This window comes from Castanea sativa, chromosome 3 (genome assembly GCF_040712315.1).
Source record: "Castanea sativa cultivar Marrone di Chiusa Pesio chromosome 3, ASM4071231v1".
In the NCBI taxonomy this organism is placed as follows: Eukaryota; Viridiplantae; Streptophyta; class Magnoliopsida; order Fagales; family Fagaceae; genus Castanea; species Castanea sativa.
This window is the reverse complement of record NC_134015.1, coordinates 22,279,519-22,289,871: the sequence shown is the minus strand read 5'-3', so window position 1 is coordinate 22,289,871 and position 10,353 is coordinate 22,279,519. Positions and strand designations below refer to the sequence as shown.

At 37.4% G+C, this 10,353-nt stretch overlaps 1 long non-coding RNA gene across 1 annotated transcript; it reads right to left on the bottom strand.

The window, feature by feature from the left end:
• Positions 1-444: 444 nt before the first annotated feature.
• On the bottom strand, positions 445-3,654 carry LOC142626911 (uncharacterized). Its single transcript, XR_012842686.1, has 4 exons — positions 3,476-3,654; positions 3,065-3,190; positions 1,560-1,652; positions 445-721 (listed from the first exon to the last, which is right to left on the bottom strand). It is a non-coding gene; the product is annotated as an uncharacterized LOC142626911 (long non-coding RNA).
• Positions 3,655-10,353: the final 6,699 nt, after the last annotated feature.

The window sequence follows — 10,353 nt, the reverse complement described above, 5'->3', positions numbered from 1 at the left end:
GGAAGAGGGCTGCTATGTCATCAAAGATATTTGCAGTGTGTGGCACTACTTTGATGCTGAGTGCACTACAAGAAAGTTTACTATTTTCAACAGTTGAAAATGTTGAAAAAAGTATTAGAAACCGTCGAAAAAATTATTTTCGACGGTTTAAATGACCGTTGAGAACCGCCACTAAAAACTATGTCGAAACTTTTTTTCTATACCTTATGTGACCATCGAAAAATGTGATTCACCTTTATCAACAATTATCAAACGTCGAAATATTATTGAAAACTGTTAAAAGATATGTTGTTTTGAGATAAATTTCAACGGTTTGAAACCGTTGAAAACTTGAAATAAGTTTTTTTTTTTTTTTTTAAAAACCTAATTTGGATGCAATCCTTCACTTGATCCAAATTTAATAACCTGATTCAAAATATAAACATAAACACAATTGTGCAATTCCAAATTAAACTCCATTCTCATATAAAAACTAAAGCACCAGCCTAATTTTTAAGTATTCAAATAGTTCCAAGTTTTCAAAATGGCTAATTAAAAGAAAAAAAAAATTAAAAACCACTATGCTCCATCAATTATCCTCAAGTAATAGATTTATGGAGAAGTGCCACTTCCCAACAAGAAGGCCAGGCCCACGACAAAAGCTAGTATCATTGAAAAAAAGATGATGCATTATTTCTTCATGTACTTCCCCGTAGAGGACACCCTATCCCTCCAATGCGCCCTAGAGAACAAAACATTCAAAATTTTCAATCATAGAAGCCATTGAACAAAAACCCCAAATTGCATTAGAGGGTGATTGGCAAACCCTAAGATTATACAGAATTGAAAATTCAAAAACATATGTATGTGAAGATAGAAAATTGTTACCTGAGAGGAGGCAAGAAAGCGAAAGAGAGGTGTTGGGTGCAGAATCCAAACACAGAAAATGGATCCAATATGGCTAGCACTAAATTTAATTAATTATAGATAAGTTAAGTGCCCAATGGATCTTGAACCATGACCTCACCCTCCACTGCCTAAATCATTTGACTTATGAAATCGAAAGTTTATTGATAATGATAACCTAAATATGATTCCTCTAATATGAACAACCTTAAACTGAACCATTCTTCTATAAAGGTGGGGCTGCCCGCAAAAATATTATCTGCTGGTCCGGTTCTAAGCTAAAAAACTATCAGCATTCATGTTTTTACAAATTCGACTGATATATTAAGTGGCACTAGACATGAATGCCTCCTAGATGCAAGAAATTTGACTGTAAATATTAAGGCGGGGCTGCCTGAAAAACTATTATCTGCTGGTCCGGTTTTAATCTAAAAAATCACCAGCATTCATGTTTTTACAAATTCGACAGAAATATTAAGTGGCACCAGACATGAATGCCTCCTAGATGCAAGAAATTTGACTGTCGGAAGAATTAAAAAGATAGAAAGAACTTGTAAGACAAAGATTAGGTTAACATGCAAATGACAGTAATAGTTGCAACAGAAAACAAAGAAGGGTACAAATTACATGCAAGATGTACAGGTAATCAAAATTGTGCTATATATACAACTTACTTCCTTCCCATCAGGATTTCTCATGACAACACCATCGACAACGGGAGACTTCCTTGCCTCTGCATGTGCATATTCAGTGCCAACAGTATACACCTACAATGACTGGCATTACTCGAGCAACCATTTGTAAAAGGAAAAATTAAAAAATAATAATAACACAACAAATAAATGGTAGAGAATAGACTCTAGCATTGGAAAAATTAAATGCCAGAATTAAACAGGACAAAACAGTGGCAAAAACAAACAAACAAAAACAAAGATTCAAGCAATGGCAAATTGAGGCCAGCAAGGGTCAACAGAAAGCCATGTGGCAAGGGAAAAAACCATTTCCTAATTTATTAATATTTGGAATCATATGCTGGATGTGGATAAATTCTAAGGCCTACTGGTTGTAACTGCCTACCTTTGCATAAACCTTTTAAGTAGCTTAAATTTAGTTCCTAATATCATAGCCAAACATTTATTATCAGTATTTCTTAAAAACAAAAAAACATAAGCAACAACATTGCATGTAACTACAATCACATGAACCAGAACCACTATGAATTTATGACCTACCTACCTCAGCTCCACAAGTTTTCAAACGAATGCATTTTAAATTTTAATTACTACTTGGACGGTTTGGACCCCCAAACTCTATATAAGTTATAACAACAACATTACATAGGCTCTTGGAGCCATGATATCATCTTGGCTCATCATCTCCACTAAACAAAATAGAAATTTGGTCGATAGGTTTCAATTAAAAAAACTAGTAATTTTTTTTTTTTATCGAATTAGAGATTTGAGATTTAAATATACTAAAAACTAAATAATAAAACAATCATAATATAGGGACATCATAGATTAAAATTAGATTGTATTTATAGAAAAAAAATACATAAAACCCTGCATCACTACAAAAACCCAAAACAGAGGAAAATGTGGATGGGCTTTCTCTTATTCCTTCTTGAACCATTTCGGCATAGAGGTAAAGAGCCTGTTTTGGAAACCCACATCTGGCATGACCAGAAATCAGCAAATTATAGGTAACAACATCACAAAGTGGCATTCCATCAAACACCTTGAGGGCAGAGTTTAACTGCCCAGACTTGATTAGGCTATCAATTATTCGGTTTTTGGAGTCAACATCCTCATGAGCATTGCTTTCACAGTACGAGTCCACACCAGAGAAGGGGTTGATGAAAGTATTGGTATGTGATACTTAGGTGTAGAGGTTGCTATGCTTCGTACAAAGGATAGGAGTTTATTTTTAAAGCTAATTCAAGTGGGTGGGGGCAAGTAGTCCATGGAAGGCCATGCCACAAAGAACAAGCCCCCAAATAATTCAACCAGTACCAAAAAATTAAGCTTCCTCAAAAATGTTTTCTAAACTAAAAACTTCCACCAACTAATATTTTCTTATAGCATAAATATATTCATCAGAAATCAAGAGCCTCAGTATAATTAAAAACACTTTGTTGTTCTCATATACAATAGGAAAAAGCTTTGAAGAGTTTTTGTACCTGATGGGATAACAAAAAGGTAAGGAAGATCAATTCAGACTTCAAAGTGAGTACTATGGTTGTAAACCTGTGATTCAATTAATTCTTGTGGCTTGAACCACTAGATACAACTCATACAAGTAACATCTACCCCATGAGATACAACTCATACAAGTAAATTTTTTTTAATAAGTATTTCACTAGAAAAAGAATAACATCTTTAGTCTTTAACCAAAACAGAACCAAAAAATTGGAAATTAGCAACCATCTATATCACAATGTGCATACTAAAATTTACAATTGAGCACATCTAATCAATTACAACTACGCATAATCACATAATTTTGAGAAACCCTCTTGGTAGAACAACCAACAAAAGTAAACAATAGCAATGAAATTTATCAAGAACCTGCAACTCACTCACTTACTCACCAACTGATGTTCTTGCTTTCAATCCCACAGATAGTGAAATTTGAACTCTCCTTGACCATTCATTGACTGAAATACCAATGCAAATGCACCTGCAACCACATTGAAAGCATGCAATACACAAAACCACAAATTCAATTTTGACATAGCATTTCAAATTCAAGAACAAAAACCACAAAAGTTCAAAATACTCAAAGCGAATAACAAAGTATGGAGGAAATTCGAGTCCAAGCAAAAACAAACTGATTAGAAATAAGTTTTTAAAACTACGAAATCAAGAGAAATAGAAAGGAAAAAAAAAAAAACCTAATCGAAGGGTTTGGATAGGAAAAGTGTGAATATCTGAATGTAATAGTACCGGCTTGGTGAAATCAATACGATGACGATGATCTTGATGAGGAAATCAAAATAAAAACAAATTTGTATATCATGTGGCCCTTTTTGAAAGCGTGTGTCACATGCAATGCACATTCAATGGTATTTAGATGTCCGATTGTTATAATGGGATATATTGTCGCATCACCCATTAACCTAAAGCGGTGTGGTGGAGATTATAACACAATGCTACATCTTTTTTTCCTCAATCAGAAACTAAAAAAACAAAGAATTAAGTTTAAAGCTTATTTTTTATCCCCAAAAAAGAAAAAAAAAAGTTTAAAGCTTAATGAGTAGGGTTTATTATATACAAGGTATTTTACACACCCAAAAAGTAACTCAAATCGTGAATTCAAGGGTTATTACAATCCAATCTGATCTGTCTCTTGCATTATTAGGACCATACCAGTATGTTAAGTCTGGTAAAACCCTGGAACAAACCTGATTGGACAGCCCCCAATCTCAACTAGTTTGGTCCCAATTGGTTCTAACTTCAAGCACGATTTTTAACTTGGAAATCATGACTTCTAGTCACAATTTATGATTATATATAGTTGTTTTTTAAGGTGTAAAACTGTCTAAAACAACTTATGTGCAACAAATTTAACCTTTAATTAATTATCATTCTTTGAAGCATATAAGGGTGAAAGAAATTGCGCAACTAATATATTTCTTGGGAAAAAAAATATTATTTTGTTCCCTTTGTTTCCCAGAAAAAACCAACTCTTATTTTGTTTAGTTTTTAAGGCGACTCTTTACATACAAACAAAGAATTCTAGATCCTAGAAGAATGTTAGCAATGTGGTTTTTGAAACTTCAAATTAATGTGGTGATGTAACGGAAATTAAGAACCAAAACCATGGGATAGTCTTGTTTCAATTTTGAGATTTTGTGTAACAACTTATTGTTACTTGTTAGTGGTGGCTCCACATTCTAGTTAGGGTGTTCACATGAACATGAACATGAACACTGGACTTGCAAAAAAAAAAAACATTTATATACTAAATTAACCTATTTCGACCATCCTATTGAATACTCTAACTTAAGAATTAAGAATTAAGATTAAAAAAGTATAAGAGTAATGATATGTCCGCAATGATTTTACAACAAATCATAAGTGTTTAGTTGTTACTTGATGGTGATCAACACAAGTATCACTCATCCTTGTGTAATTATCCAGAGTTTAACCATGCCCATATCAAGCCATCTAAGAACAAAAACATACACAAACGCTCGTCTGTTGATAACCAAGTGATACAATGAAGGGAGTTCTCCATGGACGAGTTTATCTACAGGCGACTAAGTACATGGATGACCAAATGATACTTTGTGAATTTTGTGGAAAATCCTCCATTAGTTTCACATAAACAAAATATGACACGTTGCTTAGTATGTGGAAGGAATTCCACATACTTCACTCCATCTAACCTTTTTTTTTTTTTATTAACCACCAACATCACCCACGATGGTGGTGGATCCCAAACAAGTAGACCCACGCCTAACTCTCTTTGAAAGGAGTAAATCTCATCCACCCAAGGTAAGTTCTACCCATTCACTATCTTCTATCCTTGTGTCCTAGAGAAAAAACTGACTTAATCGTCGGAGGGTCCTTGGCGGGTCATACTAGTCACCTTTGACAATTCTTTCTTCCCTTGTAGGATTTTTAGCCATGCCCATATCAAGTCATCCGAGAACAAGAACATACACAAACGCTCGTCTGTTGATAACCAAGTGATATGATGAAGGGAGTTCTCCATGGACAAGTTTATCTACAGACGACTAAGTACATGGATGACCAAATGATACTTTGTGAATTTTGTGGAAAATCCTCCATTAGTTTCACATAAACAAAATATGACACGTTGCTTGATACGTGGAAGGAATTCCACATACTTCACTCCATATAACCTTTTTTTTTATTAACCACCAACATCACCCACGATGGTGGTGGATCCCAAACACGTAGACCCACGCCTAACTCTCTTTGAAAGGAGTAAATCTCATCCACCTAAGGTAAGTTCTACCCATTCACTATCTTCTATCCTTGTGTCCTAGAGAAAAAACTGACTTAATCGTCGGAGGGTCCTTAGCGGGTCATACCAGTCACTTTTGACAATTCTTTCTTTCCTTGCAAGATTTACAACTATTACCATAACTCGAAACATTTTAGCCTACTGATGTTTGTGTATCATCAGTTGGCGCCGTCTGTGGAAAAAAGTAAGATATAAGAGGAGTTAAACTTTTTTGTGCACCATCAGTTTAGTTTTTTCGTTTTCTAAAAGACAAAAAGGCTGCATGGGTCGGACTAGGTCAATGGCCACTAATCCAGGAAACTAGGAGAGTGGAAATGCCTTCAGTCATCCAAATCGTGCACCGCCACCACCCATGACCGTCCAACAACAGTTGCCGTCCATGGCAGTGGCAATGGTAGAACTGACACAGCAAAACCAAGAGTTAACTAAGGAAGTTAATAGACAACGTCAACAATATGGTGGGGACAGAGGTCAGAATTCACGAAATGAAGGTGTTGAAAACAATGTTGAAGGAGACTAGTCCAGGGGTACCGTCATTCATAGGATGCCACATTTGGAGAGAAAGATGGACCAAATGAAAAGGGCCATGGAAGAGATGAAAGATTCCATGAGGAGAGCAAACCATGTGGATCATCTCGTCCATAAGACTGATTCCCCCTTTACTGCATCCATCACTAGTCATCCCTTGCCTTCCAAGTTCAAAATGCCTATGCTGGACTCATATGATGGGACGCGTGATCCTTGCGATCATATTGCCATGTTCAAGACAACTATGCATCTTAAAGGTGTTCTAGATGAAATTATATGCAGAGCCTTTCCTACCACGTTGAAAGGACCGACCAGAGTGTGGTTCGGAAAGTTACCACCAAACACCATAACTTCATTCCAAGAATTAAGTAAGTTGTTTGTTAACAACTTTGCAGGTGGACAAAGGCAGAAACGTTCCTCATACAGTTTGTAGAGCATAGAGCAAGGAAAGAATGAGAGTCTACTCTCATTTATCAGCTATTTCAATAGGAAAGCCTTATTAGTGGATGAGATGGACGACAAGATTCTCTTAGCAGATTTCTACAATGGAGTCAGTTCGGACTTGTTCATTCATAAGCTATATGATCAGGAGCCACAGACGACGGCTGAGTTGATACACTCAGCCCAAAGTTTCATGAACGTAGAAGACGCCATTATTGCCAAGAAGAAAAAGGTAGGTGAACGACTAGAAAATAGTTATGTGCACCACCCGGAGTAGGGTCCTCATCCAAAGAAAGCCAAAATGGGGGAAAAAAGAGATTCGGACAACAAGAAGACAGGGTCGTCCTCAGGGCAATATTCCAACTACACTCTCCTAAATGCTCTGCTTGATCAAGTGTTGATGCAGATTAAAGATGGCCTATCCTTGAAGTGGCCCAAAAGGATGAAAGGAGATCCTAGCAAGCGAAATAAAAGTAAGTATTGTCGTTTCCACCAAGACCATGAACATGATATGGACGAGTGTTACGACTTGAAGCAACAGATTTAAGTTCTCATTAAGCAAGGGAAGCTAAAAAGTTTTCTTGGACGGGACCACAAGGACGAGAGACAACCAATGAAAGGCAAAGTGGAAGAACTAGCACGCCAGCTACTCAGGGAGATAAGGATCATTTTAGGGGGCACGTCAAAAGGAAGCTCGTCCAAATCTAAGAAGACCTACCTGCAGGTAGTCCAAAATGTTCAACTATCTGGATGGCCACTAAGGATGATAGAGAAGACAAGCCTACCATTGTTTTCACGGACGAAGATGCAAGATGATTGCACCATCCTCATGACGATGCGATTGTCACCACTTTGGTGATTGCAAATTATACGACTAGAAGAGTGTTAATAGGCAATAGGAGTTTAGCAGACATCCTTTACTATCTAGCCTTTCAACAAATGAGGATTAACAAAGAGTCACTTCGTCCAGTGAACGTGCCCTTGATCGGGTTTGGAGGGATGAAGGTTTTACCACTAGGCACTATTTCCTTGCCAGTTGTTGTTGGATCCTACCCACGGGAAATCAATAAGGAAGTAAATTTCCTTGTTGTGGATTGTTCATTGTCATACAATGCCATCATTAGACAACCAACTATGAACAGTTGGAGGGCTGCAATGTCCACTTACCATTTATTTGTCAAGTTCCCAACAAAGTATGACATCGGGGAAGTACAAGGAGATTAGCTAACTGCTAGAAAGTGTTACTTAGCAATGCTTGCCACGGACTAGCAAATAAAAACTATAAGCGTTGAAGAAAGAAGAACACTGGCTGAACCGATTGAAGTATTGGAAGATGTACCATTGGACGATTCCAACCCTGAGAAGTTTACAAAGATTGGGATGAGTATGGGAGAAGAGAAGAAGCAAGATCTCATCAAATTCCTTAAGAAGAGTACAGATGTTTTGCTTGAAGCCATAAGGACATGCTAGGGATTGACCCAAGTGTGATTACGCATTGTTTAAATGTGTCCCCATCTTACAAGCCCTATTAAAGAGGAAGTTCAGAAGCTAATCACTATAGAGTTTGTCCACGAAGTCTACTGTCCTGATTAGTTAGCTAATGTAGTGATAGTAAAAAACCCAATGGCAAGTGGAGGATGTGCATAGATTTCACAGATCTAAACAAGGCGTGCCCCAAGGACACCTATCCTCTTCCATGTATAGATTAGCTCATAGACTCAACAGTTGGACACCAATTTCCGAGGTTCATAGACGCATTCTCAAGGTACAACCAGATTAAGATGGACGAAGTAAACTAGGATAAAACATCCTTCGTAACAAGCCAAGACTTGTTTTGTTACAAAGTAATGTCGTTCGGGTTAAAAAATGCAGGGGCTACCTACCAAAGGTTGGTAAACCAAATGTTTCGTCCACAGATTAGGTGAAATGTAGAAGTATATGTGGATGATATATTGGTGAAAAGTGTGAGAAAGACACAGCATTTGAACGATCTTCAAGAAACCTTTGATACACTTTGGCAATATAAGATGAAGCTGAACCCGAGCAAATGTGCTTTTGGAGTTGCATCAAGGAAGTTCCTTGGTTTTATGGTTTCACAAAGGGGGATTGAAGCCAACTTTGATAAGATCCAGGCAATTTTGAACATGCAACCTCCAAAGAATATCAAGGATGTCCAAAGCCATACTAGACGAGTAGCGGCCCTTAACAGGTTTGTTTCAGAAGCCACTGACAAGTGTTTATCATTTTTCAGAGTATTAAGCAAAGCATTTGAATGGATGGACGAGTACCAACAAGCATTTGAAGACTTATCTCGCTTCAATCTCACTGCTAAGCCCATCTAAACCAGGCGAGGAGTTATATCTCTACGTAGCTATGCAGTGAGTTCAACCTTGATTAGAAAAGAGGGAAAGATATAGACTCCAGTCAATTACGCTAGCAAAGCCTTGAGAGAAGCTGAAGGACGGTATCAACCAATGGAAAAGTTAGCATTTTCATTGGTGACGGTAGCGTGGAAGCTCAAACCTTATTTCTAAGCTCATGTAATCAACGTCCTGACAAATCACCCGTTGAAGAAAGCAATAAATAAACTAGAGGCTGCTAGAAGATTGATCCAGTGGGCAGTGGAACTTAGTGAGTTTGATGTGCAATATAAGCCAAGAGAAGCAATAAAAGCTCAAGTCCTTGTAGACTTCATTGCTGAATTTACTCTTGTTAATGATCATCGAGATGAAGACTAGGGGCAAAGCAGTGGGTTGTCCATGTTGATGGCTCATCCACACAGCATGTAGGAGGAATTGGGATAGTCTTACAATCACTAGAAGAGGATCATCTGAAATATGTTGTTCGTCTACAGTTCTAGAAAACCAATAATGAAGTCGAGTATAAAGCCTTACTTTAGGGTTTGGAGTTAGCAAAGTCGCTCGAAGCGGATTCGATCCTCGTCTAAGGAGATTCGTAGTTGGTGATAAGCCAAGTAAATGGGACATGTGAAGCCAAAGAAGAACGAATGATGAAATACTTGGAGAAAGTTAAGCAATGTATCAAAGGCTTTACAACAGCCTAATTCCAACAAATGCCAATGGAAAAGAACAAAGAAGTTGACGTCTTAACCAAGATGACATCTTTGAACGAGACAGTAGGAGCAAATTAAAGTCCAATATATTTCAAGCATAGATGTTCAAAAAGTAAATCAGATAGATGGAGCTGCCAATTGGACAACCCTAATTGTATCTTATCTCAAGGACAGAGTACTCCCTGAGGACGCAGAAGAAGCTTAAGGTAAGAGCTGCGAAGTTTGTCCTTATGGATGAGGCATTATATAAAAGGGGTTTTTCTTATCCCTACCTGAGGTGTTTGAATCCAGACGAGTCCCATTACGTCTTGAGGGATGTCCATAAAAGAGCTTGCAAGAACCACTCAAGCGCTAGATCCCTCGTCCATAAGATAGTACGTGCAGGGTATTATTGGTCGTCCATGCAAGCAGATGCCAAAGCTTATGTCAAA